The sequence below is a fragment of the Pseudophryne corroboree genome, chromosome 4, assembly GCF_028390025.1.
Source record: "Pseudophryne corroboree isolate aPseCor3 chromosome 4, aPseCor3.hap2, whole genome shotgun sequence".
Lineage (NCBI taxonomy): Eukaryota > Metazoa > Chordata > Amphibia > Anura > Myobatrachidae > Pseudophryne > Pseudophryne corroboree.
This window is the reverse complement of record NC_086447.1, coordinates 128,437,861-128,455,264: the sequence shown is the minus strand read 5'-3', so window position 1 is coordinate 128,455,264 and position 17,404 is coordinate 128,437,861. Positions and strand designations below refer to the sequence as shown.

Here is a 17,404-nt window from a genome sequence, read left to right as displayed (position 1 = left end):
AACAGTGAGCGGATCTTGCAGGCGGCAAAGGCGGCAAGAGCGTTTGAACTGGTATCTTTGAATTGGGCGGTACTCCAACACGAAGTGACATCAATCCATTTCGTCCCGTCGGTTCTCTGGACTTTCCCAAGACTCTTGAGAAAGTCCCGAGAACCGACGGGATGAAACGCTCTTGCTGCCTTTGCTGTCGTGCCGACTGCAAGATCCGCTCACTGTTTGGAAGTCCACAACCGTACCTGCCAGGACAAGATCCCTGCACCAGTGCTAAGTGCCGGCGGTGGAACCAAACAATCAGAGGGGTAAATATTGATTGAAATTCCCCAACAAAAATACCGCATGATCGGGTAAAAACTCTATTGGGAAACCATCCTGCACTGGGACGCCAGTGACAGGCAAATCCGAGACTTTACCCCCTCTATGGTTGTGAGACTATATCATCCGTTATTGCAGGCATAAATTTATATACCGCGATTATTAGCAGCTGCTTAAAGCGACACTGAGCATTTTTATATAATCGTTAATCATCTTTATAATCTGGATATCACTGGATAAATTACTTGCCAATATTATTGGTACTTTACTGAGATTTTACTTATGGCATATCTATGTTAATGTACGTCTTGATCTGTGTGTGTCAAGTGTTATAATTGTGGCTGCTACATTTGTTTTAGTATTGGATCAATTTGTTACTATACTATATGTGTTTTAGTAAATATTTGTACTTTTAAACAAGTCTGTTGGATTTTATGAATGAAAGCAAACTATATACTTCTGTCCGTTCATATAGTGCACCAACTCTCTGTATATATAGTATTCAGACATATGCAGGAACAATGATCATGGTAAGTCACTTACCAGATTCTCTCTCTGGTGCGATGACTGAGCACTCAGATCCACAGACACACTCACAACGGACTTGGTAGGAAAATCTGCTGCCACTGGTCTTGTGCAGCAGCCTATTTCACCCGTCATACTGCTTGTAGTGACCGCTGGCCAAGCTGTGGGGAAGGGAGGGTTTCCGAAAAACTGGAACACCTCTCATGTGTTTGCCTATGGTGCAGGCGGTGGTTTTTTAGGAGGTGTTTGAACCTGAATGCATTGGTCAATGGCGAGGTCATACAGATGTTACGGATCAACCAAAACAACATATTCCATCTGTATGGCCAAGTCACACTGGACCTAGACACTGACACAGCACATGCCCACTCTTGCTCAAGGCCTGCATAAGCTTCTAGCGGTGCTGCCCTTTCCACTATGGCCATTTTTTGCTTGACATGGTGCTTTATTTTAAGCAAAGCGTTTTTTTTTTGTTTTTTACACGTTTCCACCAAATGGCGACTAATGGGCCCCTCTACATTTACAGCAGCCACAACCGCCGCCCAGATTGCGTTCTTTCTGTGGATTGAGGTGCTGGCAGCCTTCCTCCTGAAGAGGAGCTGGCGTGACTTCATTACGTCCTCTACCAGCACCTGGTTCTCCTCGAAAGAGAATTTCACATTGTGGCCCATCTTTGGCTTGACCCCCTGGATGGGCGTTTCATCGCTGCTGTCTGAAGAGCTTAATAAGTCCTCTTGCATATGTGGCACCCCACTGCTTGGAGACCCCCTTGTGGAGTACCACTGGTGGCTGTGAACAGTAACTACCCAGCCGGGCCACTTTTGACCTTGCACTGTATGCAGGGACTGTGAACTTCTAACCTGGTTGCTTGGCAACCCGGGTGGGACAGAGAAAGGCCACCTGGAGGGTGTTGAGACCCAGAAAGAACCGCAGACGCCTGGAGAGTGAGCGCAGGAAGGCTAGTAGGGTCGGATTGGCTGGCACGGACTGGTGACGTCAGATGCCGGGGAAGTGGTGTGAGGAGAGGTCAGACTGAGCCACACTGAAGTGAAGTGCGATGCGCGGGACTTGCGCTCACCTGATCCTCGCACCTGTGACCTGACGGGCGCCTGTGGAAAGAGCGGCGAGTGGCGACTCCTGCCCTGCCACCCAAGTGAGACCCTGGTGTCTGGCTGAGTATGGCAACGCAGCTGCGCCCATACAAGCCCAGGACAGGGAGAGGAAAAGCTGCACGCGAGTGCGGCGCGGAAGGGGTGACTTCTGAAGCTGGAGACTCCAGCATATTGTGTGACCGGGGACGTGACTGGCAGGAGCCAGCAATGGCAGCAGACGCACCGGTACTAGGGTAGCCATAACCTCTACCAATAAGACTTAATGCCACCTGGCCTCTCTAGGCTGTCCTCGCTGTTTTAGTGGCCCTGACCCAATTCATGCTCGCATCCACTGACAGCCAGGCCCACACCAGCCCATAACGAAGGGCTCCTGAGCTGAGAGAGACACTGGGAAAATGTCTAAAGACTTTGCAAACATTCCTGGGCCCTCATTATGCCCTAATTATAGGAAACTGCTTCTTTTGTGAGAACGGGGTGTGTAAGAGGTGAGACTCTGTCAGTAGCTCTTATCAGACTCTTTGATGTGACAAGTAACCTCTATCTTGTTACTCCTTTCAGTGATCTTTTCATGGAGATAGCTGTTAATCCAAATTACTGGGACAGTAGCATGTTTGTCGGCTTCACTGAACTGTTCTAACTGCCTATATTGAAGCTAAGATGTGTAAAGTCAAGTATTCAGAAATAAACCAGCGTCAACTTGCGGCCACCAATAAATTCACAATCATCTGCTTTGTACTAAGGAGAAAGGTATTGAGCCTTGATTAGCCCAGGCTTCCTTGTGGACTGGATAGTGGCTTTACTTACCCCAATTCCGGATAAAGCTGGCTTGTTGCCCAAGGTGATTTTTGCACATTGTTTTGGAATAAATTGTTCTTGAGGAAACACTAACAGAAAAATTCTGTGCACAGGTCAGAATCCTGAACTCACGTCCTTAAGTTACAGAATGAGAGGGTACCCGGTGTTAGGGTGACACATTGCCTACAGTCATGGGTTATTATATTGTGATATTGATATGTGTGACATTTATGGTGTTATTGATAATTGGTTAACTGACTCCAGTGCTACTGCTACACTAAGTCAGGAGCAGCGAGACTCATTTCTCTGCTATACAGGTGGAGTATTATTTAGTGCCACTATACCCGGTCCATCACCTGACCTTGCCTAACAATATTAACAACACTAAAAAGGAAAAACATATAGTTACAGAAATAATGTTGATCTCATGTGTTTTGTGATATAGAATATTGGAAAGTCTGTTGTTACACTAAAGTACTTACCTGATATGTGCAATTGTCCTAGAGTCAACCTATCCAAGGCTAAAGTTTCTATAACCTTTTATTGCTTTAAATAAATTGGAAGCAGTTAAGTACTGTATTTGTCATTGGTTATTCATCATGAATACATGAATCAAGGTGATACTTACCTCTCTGCGAAGAAAAGTGGTCAACATCGGTCAAGGTACATCTGGTAAGACAAGTATCTGTAGTATCCTTATAGAGTGTCACACATAGCGACCTCCTCTCCACACTCTCTCCCTGCCTCTCCTCTACTATTTATTTTTTATATTTATTTATTACCAGTTATTTATATAGCGCACACATATTCTGCAGCACTTTGCAGAGAATTGGCCATTCACATCAGTCCCTGCCCCAGTGGAGCTTACACTCTATATTCCCGATCACATGTACATGCACACACATTCACCCTAGGGTTCATTTTGTTGGGAGCCAATTAACCTACCAGTATATTTTTGGATTGTGGGAGGAAACGAGAGTAACCGGAGGAAACCCGCGCAAGTACAGGGAGAATATACAAACTCCACACAGTTAGGGCCATGGTGGGTATCGAACCCATGACCTCAGTGCTGTGAGGCAGTACTGCTAACCATTACACCATTCTCTCTACTACAGACATACTCCCTGTCCTTCACACATCACACACACAAACCACTGACAAAATCAAAAACAACACCACAAATATGCACAAAACAACTTACACTGACCATTCAAAAATCAATTAGTAAAACTCCTCAGCCACTAAACACACTCCTAACTCACTCTACCAACTCCAAACAACAATAGTGTCAAAGGTGAGGCTGTTTGGCTATTTTTTATATGCTTGGCAAGTGTGTACATGACACGTGAGTGCTTCAACCAATCAGAACACGTTTCTATGGTGATGCATGCATTCTTCTACGTGTTTTACAAACATACCCAAGCTTGTGTGCGTTTATGTCGCATGTGTTGAAAATCTCTACGTACTTTCACATGCGTGTTTCAACTAGTACGTGTTTGGGCTAAAACTTGTACGACAAAACTTGTTTGCTTTCACCATCAGAAAACCCGATTTAGTAAAACTCGCTTCTTGGTAAATTTGTGAGTTTGGTTTGGGAGAACTCGTGCATGTTCATGCGAAGTGCGAACCTGTTGAGTTTAATCTCACCCAAATTTGTTTCTTGGTAAATTTACCCCTAGGTGTATGAGTATTCATCTGTACCTTAGAAATATATTTTTGTGTTTAATTAAGGTAGAATATCAGTTGTATAAACCACTGCGGCTTTATCATGAGCTGTATACCATTTGTACATACCTGAACCAATTTCATGACCTTCACTTTATACTTCAGAAGTTTACACAGCAACCAATAAATGTTCTCGCAAGCAAGAAGTGTGGCTCCGATTCTGTTATAGCTACATCTATTAATGACAACAAAAGAAGAAAGCAAGTTAATGCATTTTTTTTTATTTACAATGTGTATACAACAGTACATTCTAATTATATTATTGGCTACAGATACAGTTGTATTTGCAAGATATATACATTCTGGAATTGAGGGGCTTTTTAAAAAAGGCAGAGGCTACACACAGTCCCCCTCCTCTGTTGCCAGCAGCGTTGTAGATTCTGAGCACAGGGGGCTCAGACTCTAATACGCATGCGCAGATCTCCGCCAAAAATGGCACGGTGGCCATTTTCCCGGCGATATCTCTACTGCGCATGCGGTGATGATTTGTGCTGTTTCTGCCACTGAAGAGGGGCTACGGAGAGGTGAGTAGTAAAGAAATGGGTGCTGCTTGTGAAGTGTGGGCCCCCCTGCACCTTATACACTCAGGTTTGGACTGGCCTACAGGGGTACAGGGGAAACCACCTGTGGGCCCTACTGCCTGGGGGCCCACCTCCTGCTCTAAGGATCAGGTTCCAGACTGTGCACTTGAATTATATATTATACATATTTTACCTTATACTGGACTATGGTGTATTTTCTACAGTGCATTGCTGTTTATTAATCTGTTATTAATCTCGTACATTACCATGCATGCAGCAGCTGAATTTACTGCATATATTTATGAAGGGGCCTAGACGTTGCACTCTCTAATGGTTAGTCAAACCAATGAGGTGGCAGGCCACACCCCCTCTGCAGACTGGCCACACCCCTAACATAGGCCCCTACCACTGCATTTCCCCGGTTGGGCCATACATGCCCCAGTCTGACACTGTATACACTGCACCCATTATAAATACGCCTGTGCTGGAATTTCATGTACTGTATGTAATACTAGGATTACAATTTAGATTTTAAAATGAGTTGTTCATATACAGTAACTGTCCCCTATATCGGTATCATAGTCGAGATTACAACCCTTTGTCATTAAACTGCGTAACTGACTACATAAATATGGACAAGTCACGCAATAAATTGGCATTTGCCTGTGCTCCATTATCCTCACTACAGATGAATTGTAGCACCGAATATTAGCAGGATTCATCCACTTCCCCTGAGCAGCAAAGGATTTGTTGTAATGTTGTGCAATGCTGGGCTAAGCCGGGCAAGCTCAACTAATCTTCAGAATATGTGCCAGAACATTAGAACAACATGTAGAGGTAGCAGTCTGCAGACAGACCTTTACCAGAGATTAGATAAACTGAAGGCTGCATAAGCCTGAGGCCATATAAGCGATCAACTTTTTGTGATTGGTTGTTAAATGACTAAGCAGTTGCTAGGCAGATCAGTTTTCCCGGTTGGTTTTTCCTATTGGATTAGAGGGTTGTGCATCAAGATGAAGAGGAGGGTCTTAGGTTAGTATATAGGGGGTGGCCATTTTTGCTAGACTTCCTCTTGCCATTCAGTTTATGCCCAGGAAGGATAAGTATACTATTGCTTATTCAACTTGCTATAACTTGGTTAAATTTCATTTGCCTTCACTAGGGCATTATATAATACTGTTGCCCCCTCTTTGTGCGGTCATTTGTTTTGCTTTTACCGACGTCTCCCTCCCTCTGCAATGCCTCGTCCCAGACGATCAGCTCCCCCCCCCCGGCGCCTCGTGGATGCGGGGAGCGCCTTCCGCTCCCGCTCCCCGAGCATTGCGCCTCAGAGAGGCCTTTCCCCTGCTGCAGACAGGCGGCGGGGGCGGGCAGTTACAGCCCGCTCCCCTGCCGCACGGAGACGGGCGGCCAGCGGCCGCTCGTCACGTGGTGCCGGGCCGCGCGCACCGGCGCTCGCAGCGGGACGGGCCTCTCCTCGCCCTCCTGCTCCGGGCGCCTTCAGTCCTCCTCCTCCGGCGGCCAGCGGCCGCTCGTCACATGGCGCAGGTGCGCGCGGCCCGGCTGGGCCGCGCGCCCCGGCGCCTCCCGCGGGTCAGCCATCTCCTCACCCTCCTCCTATCAGTGCCTCCGGCCCTCCTCCTCCATCCCCGCGGACGGCTCTCGGCGGCGTCCTGGGGGCACAAGCCGTGCCGGACGGCCGCGGCAGAGCCGCAGGGGGCGAGGGGGGGTCAATGTTCAGCGAGGGAATATGAGCCCAGGACAGCGGGTAGCGGCTCCCGCTGTCCCCGGGACAACACAGGGCCCCAGCCTACCCCCCTCCAGCGATGGGGCTAGCACACCCCAGGGCGTTTTAAATAATGTGGGGCCGTTTGGGCCTAGTGTGGCTGGGGCGGGGGACGTGGCAGCGGCTGCCGCCACACCCGCCCCGGCGACAGTCACATGGCAGGGTTTCCCCCCGGCCTCGGGGGCCTGCTCGAGCGCCCCCTGGTCGTCAGCCGCCCCGCCGCCATTAACGGCGCCCCCGCTTGCAGGGTTTCAAACTCCTCCCCACGCCCTTCCCGGTCCTTTTCAATTCGGGTCCACGCAGGCGTCCGTCTCGGCGGCTTATATTACGCCCGGCGGGGCGCTTGCGGTAGCAGCGCAGCAAGGCTTCGCGGGGAGCCAGTCCTTCCCCGGGGGTTTTGCTTGGCCTCCGGCTCCAGCATTCCCCTTAGCCGCCAGCATGCCTTCCATGGGCTTCATGACGGTGTCCGGCACACAATTTTCCCCGCACGGGTCCAGCGCGGGCGCCGGCGTGCAGTCCACGTGGTCGGTTGGTGGCCCCCGAGTCGCGGTGCCCTTTCCGGCCTTTGCGGGCCTGCAGTCAGGTCAGGCACCGGGCGGTGGGTATCAGGTGGCACAGAGTTGGCCCCCTCTCCCGGCGCCCCCTCAGTTCCTTCCGGCGTCATCCAGATGGGCGGGGGCAGGCGTCTGCCCGCCGCATACGGCGTGGCGGCCGTCTTACCCCGCGAGTTTTGGTGCAGTGAGCGGGTCGGCCTTTACGCAGTCGGTCGGGTACACCTCGGTGGGGGCCCCCTCCCTGCAGCTGCCGGGCGGCCATCCGCCGCGGAGCGGAGGGGCGGGCCCTCCGCCTCCGCAATTGCGGCCAATTGTTAATGATGTTTTCGTTCCCTCTGTGCCCGTTGTCCCCTCTTTTTCTCCCTCACAGGTCCCGTCTAATTCAGGGGCTACGCCCGGCAGGAGGCGAAGGTCGCGGACGACCGCGACTGCGAACGTGGAGGTACGGCCATCAGCGGAGGCGGATGCAGCGGACGACGCGGTTCCGGGTCCTTCGAACTCCGGTGAGCTAAACATTCCTTTACACGTTTCAACTTGTAGTTCCTCATCTTCTAGCAGCGTATCATCCGGCTCTCCGCGGCACCCGCGTAAATTAGCTAGGCTCATCGCGCGGCGAATGGCTAAGAAGGCGCATAAGGTGGCCGCTCCTGCGCAGGTGGTCCCCTCTGACCCCCCCCCGTTACGGGGAGATGGTACATTGCGCCAACACGGCAGTTACAAGGGGGGTTCGCAAGCGCATGCGGGGAAAAATCCGTAAGGGGAAGTATGTAGACATATTCACCCTTACGGAGGAAATGCGGCAAGGTTTTGACGCAGCCAAGAAGCCGGGTGGTATTGGGGAAAATGCGTTTCGCAATTTTCACCAGTGGCTGCGTGGTTTTTTGGTTTTCATGGCTTGCTACACGGAATCGCGTCCCTCGGAGTATGCCAACTTGGTGAAATATGTTTTTAGTACACGATATGTACTTAAAATCCAAGGGTTCCGCGTGGCGGGATTACGACGAGAAGTTTCGTCGCAATCAGGATGGCAACCCCATCCTGCCCGCGGGTTTTAAGGATGTTGAGGTGTGGTTGGAGGTCACGCAGCAGGTCAAACCCACCCCGGACGTCACGGCCAAGAAGCCCGGGGCCGCCGGGGCGGCGGCTTCCCGATTGACGGGAAAAGGCAAGTGCTTTGCCTACAACGACGGCAAATGCGTCAAAGGAACGAGTTGTCGTTTTCGCCACTCATGTAGGTTGTGCGGAGCAAGTCACCCGGCCAAGGAATGCACCGCGGCGACAGGCAGTAAGCCTGCCGCTTCCACCGAGGCCGGTGGAGTTGGCAAGTAAGGCCTTCTCCCCGATTATAGTTCCCGAGTTGCAGCGCTGGCTTACCTTGTACCCCGATGAGTCGGCGGCATCGTTTCTCTTGGAGGGCTTTCAGCACGGTTTTAGTTTGCCAATTCCGGATTCGGTGTATGTGGTTGCACGCCAGAATTTGAGATCGGCTCGGGAATTCCCGCAGGAAGTCCGGCGGAAGGTTGACGGGGAGATTGGGCTGGGGCGCATGGCTGGGCCCTACGCCTTTTCCCCGCTGCCCTCCTTGTGCATTTCCCCAGTAGGGGTAGTGCCCAAGAAGGCCATAGGCAAGTTTCGTTTGATACAGCACTTGTCGCACCCGCCGGGGTTGTCGGTCAACGACGCTATCCCGGAAGCCCAGTGCAGGGTTCGATATCAGTCGTTTGACGACGCGCTGCGCTTGGTGAGGGAGTGCGGTCCGGGGAGTCTGTTGGCAAAATTGGACGTGGAGTCGGCCTTTCGGCTACTCCCGCTACACCCAGATTCCCTGCGGTTTCTGGGTTTCAAAATAGGGGGCGAATTCTACGTCGATCGGTGTCTCCCCATGGGTTGCTCTGTCTCCTGCGCCTACTTTGAGTGCTTTAGCACATTTTTACACTGGTGCGTCCAGACCGCCTCCGGGCAACTGGGGGTGGCTCACTACCTGGATGACTTTCTCTTTGTTGGGCCCGGGGACAGTGCGGTCTGTGGGGACATTCTCTCGGTGGCCAGGTCGTTATTCTGCGCTGTAGGGGTGCCGGTTGCGCAAGATAAGTGCGAGGGTCCTTGCACTTGTCTTAGCTATTTAGGTATCGAAATTGACACGGTAGGGGGGTGCTGTCGCTTGCCCGAGGATAAGGTGCGGAAACTATTGGGTTTGATTACAGACTGTTTAGGAAAACGCAGGGTTCGGCTTAAGCAGGTGCAGTCCTTGCTTGGTTCTCTCAATTTTGCGTGTCGGAGTATCCCCATGGGTAGGATTTTCTGTCGCAAACTCGAGCGGGCCACGGCGGGGGCGGTACGGCAGAATCACTCCGTGTACCTTTCCCGCGAGATCAAGGATGATTTGCGGATTTGGGTCTCTTTCCTGGTGTCCTTCAACAGGGAGGTCTTGTGGCCCGCTCCTTGTTGTTCTAGTAAGCAGCTGCAATTGTTCACGGATGCTTCTGGCAGTCGAGGGTTTGGCGCGTTCTTCGCTGGCGCATGGTGCGCTGCGGCTTGGCCGGCATCTTGGGTGACGCGCGGGTTTACCAAGAACCTTTTGTTGCTGGAATTGTTCCCGATCTTAGTGGCGCTTGAGTTATGGGCCGGACGGTTCGCGAATAGGGACATCTTGTTTCTTTGCGACAACTTGGGGGTAGTGCATGCGATTAATAATCAGCGTTCCTCCTCACCGCAGGCACTGAGACTGCTAAGGCATTTAGTGTTGGTTTGTTTGCAGCGCAATATTAATTTTAGGGCCAGCCACGTTCCTGGAGTTGACAATGGAATTGCGGATGCATTGTCCCGGTTCCAATTTGACAGGTTCAGGACGTTGGTTCCGGGAGCGGAGGCAGAGGGGTTACAATGCCCACCTTCTGTCTGGCAGATGGTCGAATCAGTTTAACGGCTTTAGCCAGGTGTGCTCTGGCTCCCTCCACGCTACGAGCGTATGATGCTGCATGGCGGGATTGGTCAACCTTTCAGAGTAGGTACGGGGTAGCAGGTGAGTCCTCGGCCGACGCCCTGTTGACCTTTGTTTGGGAGCATTACCAAAACGGTAGGTCAAAAGCGGCCATGGCTACTGCCCTTGCGGGCATCGCCTTTCACTCGCGGCTCCACGGGACGACAGACCCCACGGGGTCGTTTGTCCTTTCCAGAGCGCTGAAAGGTTGGGCTAGGTTGCACCCGGCGCCTGCGGATTCACGTAGGCCTGTAACGTTGCAGCTGCTAGCAGAATTGCTGCGCGTGCTACCTCAGATTGCGTCCTCGGAATTTGAGGTGGCATTGTTTAGTAGCGCGTATGCCCTGGCCTTTTTCGGGGCTTTTCGGGTGAGCGAGTTAGTGGCGAGCAGCAAGGCGTCCCGGGAATCGGGTCTGCTCTACGAGAATGTGCGCTTGCAGGAGGGCCTGTTGCTCTGTAGGATTGTGCGATCCAAGACAGATCAAACAGGTAGGGGTCGCTGGTTGTCCTTGGAGGCTCAGGAAGGAATGGGCGTTTGCCCGCTGCGGTTGACGCAAGAGTATGTGCGTTTAAGACCTCCGGGGGGCAACCAGTTGCTGGTGCACGCGCAGTCGGACCCTCTGACAAAGTTTCAGTTTTCATCTGTGTTCAAGAAATGTTTGACGACGCTGGGCTTGCAGGAGGCGGACTTCGGTACTCATTCCTTTCGGATTGGGGCGGCTACCCATGCGGCGGCCGCTGGTTCATCACCAGCGGCTATTCGGGAGTTGGGTCGCTGGAGGTCGGCCTCCTATAAGTCCTACGTCCGTATAGATAAGTTATAAGTGCGCCTGTTGCGCTAACCCAAAAACGTGTTTACTCGTCGGTTTTTGAACGCTTACCGTTCAGGAATCGAGGGTGTGAAGTGAATTTTTAAAATTTTTCCTCCGAGGGGGCCTAATTTCAATTGGCTGTTCTATCAAGGTCCACGGGAGGTTTTTTGAGTTTTCTCCTTCACTTGGGTTTAATTTGGTTACGTTGTGTTTAAGTTACAGATTATGTGCATAATCTGACGTTAGGATATTTTCTTTTACAGCTGTCATCAATTTTGGAGACCACATATGGATGGTTGGTCATTCTTATGTTTTTTGGGCGGAGAAACATCCCATGGCATCTAGGGCGACTGAGATTTTTGGGTCCAGGCAATTTAGATGGTTAGGTGTTAGGGGCATGTTATGGGGTGATCTGTTGCGCGTCCTTTTTTCTCGGGAGCGCCGCTGGGGTCGCCCCAGTTGTATTATCATTCATTTGGGTGGTAATAATCTCGGCCGAGTTAAAGGCATAGACTTGATTTTGTCTATAAAGGCGGATGTAGTGGCGATCCGTTGTCACTGGCCTGGGGTATGCATTGTCTGGTCGGAAATGGTGCCCCGTTTTCATTGGCGTGGTGCGGTGCGTTTCTCTGCGCTGGAGAAAGCACGCAAAAAGGTGAATTCTACGGTGTCTCTTTTTGTCAAGGCCATAGGCGGAGTGGCAATCAAGCATCCTCTGCTGGTGCTGCGGAACAGGCAGTTCCACAGAGACGATGGGGTTCACCTTTCTCCGGAAGGAGTGCAGTTTTTTCTGGAGGACATTTTTGGTCTTTTTCGGTAGAGCTAGTTAGTTTCTGGTTTGGTTAGGGTTCTGTTTGCGGATGGCGGTGGCGGTTTGGTAAACCTTGGTGGCGGGAAATCGCTGCCAACCAGCTGTCACACAGGCATAAGTGGTCATTGTGGGGCTCCCTCTTTAGAAGGACGGCAGGTGTGTCCTTTTCTTGCGGTTGGACATTTAGACGTTCCCCTGCGGGAACCGAACGTTTGCCAGAGAGAGAGGGGTAAGGCCAGCACAATGCGGTTTATGCGGGAAGGAGGTGGGGTAGGTGTACGCCCCTCCTTGGTTTGGTGGTTTTTCATCTAGGTGACGGGTGCTGGTGTTTGGCAGCGGTTTTCTGTTTGCGATCCTCCAAACTAAAGTTAAATATATATTCAATTCAATTCTAATTCGGCCTCAATTATTAGTTTAAAGAGTTGGTCAGCGATTAATAAACATCGTCTGACCTTTAACTCCAGCTACTGTGTCCGTGTCTTTATTTCAGTGTGTGGTGTGGTTTTATTTAGTGATAAGCTAGTTTAAAGAAAAGGTTTATGTAATCACAATAAAGTTATGAGCGGCTTAGATAAGCTGAAGGCTGCATAAGCCTGAGGCCATATAAGCGATCAACTTTTTGTGATTGGTTGTTAAATGACTAAGCAGTTGCTAGGCAGATCAGTTTTCCCGGTTGGTTTTTCCTATTGGATTAGAGGGTTGTGCATCAAGATGAAGAGGAGGGTCTTAGGTTAGTATATAGGGGGTGGCCATTTTTGCTAGGCTTCCTCTTGCCATTCAGTTTATGCCCGCCCGCCCTCCCAGAATGCGTCTACGTTTTTTGTTCTTGCTGTGGGCTATTGAAAGCCAGATTGGCGGGAAATCGCTGCCAACCAGCTGTCACACAGGCATAAGTGGTCATTGTGGGGCTCCCTCTTTAGAAGGACGGCAGGTGTGTCCTTTTCTTGCGGTTGGACATTTAGACGTTCCCCTGCGGGAACCGAACGTTTGCCAGAGAGAGAGGGGTAAGGCCAGCACAATGCGGTTTATGCGGGAAGGAGGTGGGGTAGGTGTACGCCCCTCCTTGGTTTGGTGGTTTTTCATCTAGGTGACGGGTGCTGGTGTTTGGCAGCGGTTTTCTGTTTGCCATCCTCCAAACTAAAGTTAAATATATATTCAATTCAATTCTAATTCGGCCTCAATTATTAGTTTAAAGAGTTGGTCAGCGATTAATAAACATCGTCTGACCTTTAACTCCAGCTACTGTGTCCGTGTCTTTATTTCAGTGTGTGGTGTGGTTTTATTTAGTGATAAGCTAGCTTAAAGAAAAGGTTTATGTAATCACAATAAAGTTATGAGCGGCTTATGCCAAACAGGCAGGTGATGAATAGAAGAGATTAAATAAACATAACTAAAATCAGTCTTAGTATTTATCCAAAAATAAAATTAAATACAGGACTATTTTAACCACTTAATCAACGTTTCTGCTGCGGGATACACTGGGCTCCACAAGGGTTGGACAATGGGGTGTAGAGTAGGATCTTGATCCGAGGCACCAACAGGCTCAAAGCTTTGACTGTTCCCAGAATGCACAGCGCTGCGTCCTATATCACTCCGCCTCCCTGCACAGGAGCTCAGTTTTGTCAGTTGGTGCTGCAGTAAGCAGGCACTTAACAGAGGGGCTGCTCCAAGCAGCCCTGAGAAAAGCTTTTTATGAGGTAAAAAGTGAAGACTTCAAGGGCAGCAGCGGTGGTAAATGTCTTGTGACATTCACTGCTGCAGCTCCAGCTCTCCCCAGCGGCGCTGTACACTCCCGAGCCCTGGTTGCCGGGTACCTACAGCGGAGGCTCCGGTTTTCTTCATGTTAGACACACACGGCTGGGGCTCTCCAGGATCGCGTGGCCGCGCTTTGGGAGGTGGTAAGTGGGTCCCGCTTGCGGGACCCGGTCTTTATCGCGATCCGGCACGGTCAGTGGGAGGCGGACCGCGCGCGCTGGCGGTGGACACAGTGGCAGTACAGTCGATCCCACTAGATCACCAGGGCATGGGCGCAGGTCAGGTTTTCTCTCTAAACCAATTCTTATATCGTCCACAGTACCCCGTGGTTTTGCCAGCAGAGGGAATAAGGCTTAGACCTGAAGCCCCGCCCCCAGCCCCAGGGCGCCATTTCTAGCAAGTGTTCCCGCCCTGGAGCTGCATATCTGTCTTTTCCTCACTCCCTGTCAGTGTCTGCGGCGCCATTATCCCTCAGCTCACTGTTCCTGGGACTGCTTGGGCAAATCTTCCTATGTAAAGCCGCCTGGTTGTCAGCGCTGTGCCTTTACATGACACTTAAGTATTCTACCTGCCTTTTCAGTAGGGATGAGCGGGTTCGGTTCCTCGGAATCCGAACCCGCCCGAACTTCATGTTTTTTTACACGGGGCCGAGCGACTCGGATCTTCCCGCCTTGCTCGGTTAACCCGAGCGCGCCCGAACGTCATCATCCCGCTGTCGGATTCTCGCGAGGCTCGGATTCTATCGCGAGACTCGGATTCTATATAAGGAGCCGCGCGTCGCCGCCATTTTCACACGTGCATTGAGATTCATAGGGAGAGGACGTGGCTGGCGTCCTCTCCGTTTATAGAGAAGAGAGTGAGACAGTAGAGAGAGACACAGTAGTAATTTTGGGGAGCATTAGGAGGAGTACTAGTTACTTGCTGAAGTGATAGATAGTGTGACTGTATATTATCTGACTTGTGGGGGAGACGCTGACAGTGGGGAGCAGTTAGAGTCTGAGAGCAGGACTCAGGAGTACATATAACGTACAGTGCACACTTTTGCTGCCAGAGTGCCACACTGCCATTGTGACCACACTGACCACCAGTATAATATATATTGTGATTGTCTGCTTAGGAGTACTACTAGCAAGTTGCTGATAGTTTGACCAGTGACCTGACCACCAGTCACCACCAGTTTAATATATATATATATATATATATATATAATTGTATATAATATATATATAATATTGTATACCACCTACCCGTGGTTTTTTTTTTTTTCTTTCTTCTTTATACATACTACTATAGTAGCTTACTGTAGCAGTCTGCGGTGCTGCTGAGCTGACTGTGTCCAGCAGGTCCGTCATCAGTCATTACATAATAAATATATATACCTGTCCGGCTGCAGTACTAGTGATATTATATATATATATATATATATATATATATATATATATATTGATTTCATCTCATTATCATCCAGTCTATATTAGCAGCAGACACAGTACGGTAGTCCATGGCTGTAGCTACCTCTGTGTCGGCAGTCGCTCGTCCATCCATAATTGTATACCACCTACCCGTGGTTTTTTTTTTTTCTTTCTTCTTTATACATACTACTATAGTAGCTTACTGTAGCAGTCTGCGGTGCTGCTGAGCTGACAGTGTCCAGCAGGTCCGTCATCAGTCATTACATAATAAATATATATACCTGTCCGGCTGCAGTACTAGTGATATTATATATATATATATATATATATATATTAATTTCATCTCCTTATCATCCAGTCTATATTAGCAGCAGACACAGTACGGTAGTCCACGGCTGTAGCTACCTCTGTGTCGGCAGTCGCTCGTCCATCCATAATTGTATACCACCTACCCGTGGTTTTTTTTCTTTTTCTTTCTTCTTTATACATACTACTATAGTAGCTTACTGTAGCAGTCTGCGGTGCTGCTGAGCTGACAGTGTCCAGCAGGTCCGTCATCAGTCATTACATGTTTTTTGGAAGGGCCATCCTGCGTGACACTGCAGTGCCACTCCTAGATGGGCCAGGTGTTTGTGTCGGCCACTAGGGTCGCTTATCTTACTCACACAGCTACCTCATTGCGCCTCTTTTTTTCTTCTTTGCGTCATGTGCTGTTTGGGGAGTGTTTTTTGGAAGGGCCATCCTGCGTGACACTGCAGTGCCACTCCTAGATGGGCCAGGTGTTTGTGTCGGCCACTAGGGTCGCTTAGCTTACTCACACAGCTACCTCATTGCGCCTCTTTTTTTCTTCTTTGCGTCATGTGCTGTTTGGGGAGTGTTTTTTGGAAGGGCCATCCTGCGTGACACTGCAGTGCCACTCCTAGATGGGCCAGGTGTTTGTGTCGGCCACTAGGGTCGCTTAGCTTACTCACACAGCTACCTCATTGCGCCTCTTTTTTTCTTCTTTGCGTCATGTGCTGTTTGGGGAGTGTTTTTTGGAAGGGCCATCCTGCGTGACACTGCAGTGCCACTCCTAGATGGGCCAGGTGTTTGTGTCGGCCACTAGGGTCGCTTAGCTTACTCACACAGCTACCTCATTGCGCCTCTTTTTTTCTTCTTTGCGTCATGTGCTGTTTGGGGAGTGTTTTTTGGAAGGGCCATCCTGCGTGACACTGCAGTGCCACTCCTAGATGGGCCAGGTGTTTGTGTCGGCCACTAGGGTCGCTTAGCTTAGTCATCCAGCGACCTTGGTGCAAATTTTAGGACTAAAAATAATATTGTGAGGTGTGAGGTATTCAGAATAGACTGAAAATGAGTGGAAATTATGGTTTTTGAGGTTAATAATACTTTGGGATCAAAATGACCCCCAAATTCTATGATTTAAGCTGTTTTTTAGGGTTTTTTGAAAAAAACACCCGAATCCAAAACACACCCGAATCCGACAAAAAAAATTCGGTGAGGTTTTGCCAAAACGCGGTCGAACCCAAAACACGGCCGCGGAACCGAACCCAAAACCAAAACACAAAGGCCCTCATTCCGAGTTGATCGGTCGGTATTTTTCATCGCATCGCAATGAAAATCCGCTTAGTACGCATGCGCAATATTCGCACTGCGACTGCGCCAAGTAATTTAACAATGAAGATAGTATTTTTACTCACGGCTTTTTCATCGCTCCGGCGATCGTAATGTGATTGACAGGAAATGGGTGTTACTGGGCGGAAACACGGCGTTTTATGGGCGTGTGGATGAAAACGCTACCGTTTCCGGAAAAAACGCAGGAGTGGCTGGAGAAACGGGGGAGTGTCTGAGCGAACGCTGGGTGTGTTTGTGACGTCAAACCAGGAACGACAAGCACTGAACTGATCGCACAGGCAGAGTAAGGTTGAAGTTACTCAGAAACTGCAAAGTAGTTTGTAATCGCAATATTGCGAATACATCGGTCGCAATTTTAAGAAGCTAAGATACACTCCCAGTAGGCGTAGGCTTAGCGTGTGTAACTCTGCTAAATTCGCCTTGCGACCGATCAACTCGGAATGAGGGCCAAAACCCGAAAAATTTCAAGTGCACATCCCTACTTTTCAGTCAGTGATAGTTAAGAAAGAGTGCATTTAGTCAGGGTTTTATAGTACAATTACCCTGTGATATACATCCAGTTCTTACTGTGTACGGTTATATCTATTGTTATAAAGCTGTGTAAGCTAGTCCAGTGCAGTATTATTGTCAGTAATAACCTCTGCATTGTACAAACTATGACTTTCTGTGTGT

At 49.9% G+C, this 17,404-nt stretch overlaps 1 long non-coding RNA gene across 2 annotated transcripts in view; it reads right to left on the bottom strand.

The window, feature by feature from the left end:
• Positions 1–17,404, bottom strand: part of LOC134911165 (uncharacterized) — a 206,771-nt gene that overhangs the window by 47,331 nt on the left and 142,036 nt on the right. For both annotated transcript variants that reach the window (XR_010176373.1, XR_010176372.1), the window contains exon 2: positions 4,539–4,644. This is a non-coding gene — a long non-coding RNA (uncharacterized LOC134911165). The remainder of the gene's footprint in view (positions 1–4,538; positions 4,645–17,404) is intronic.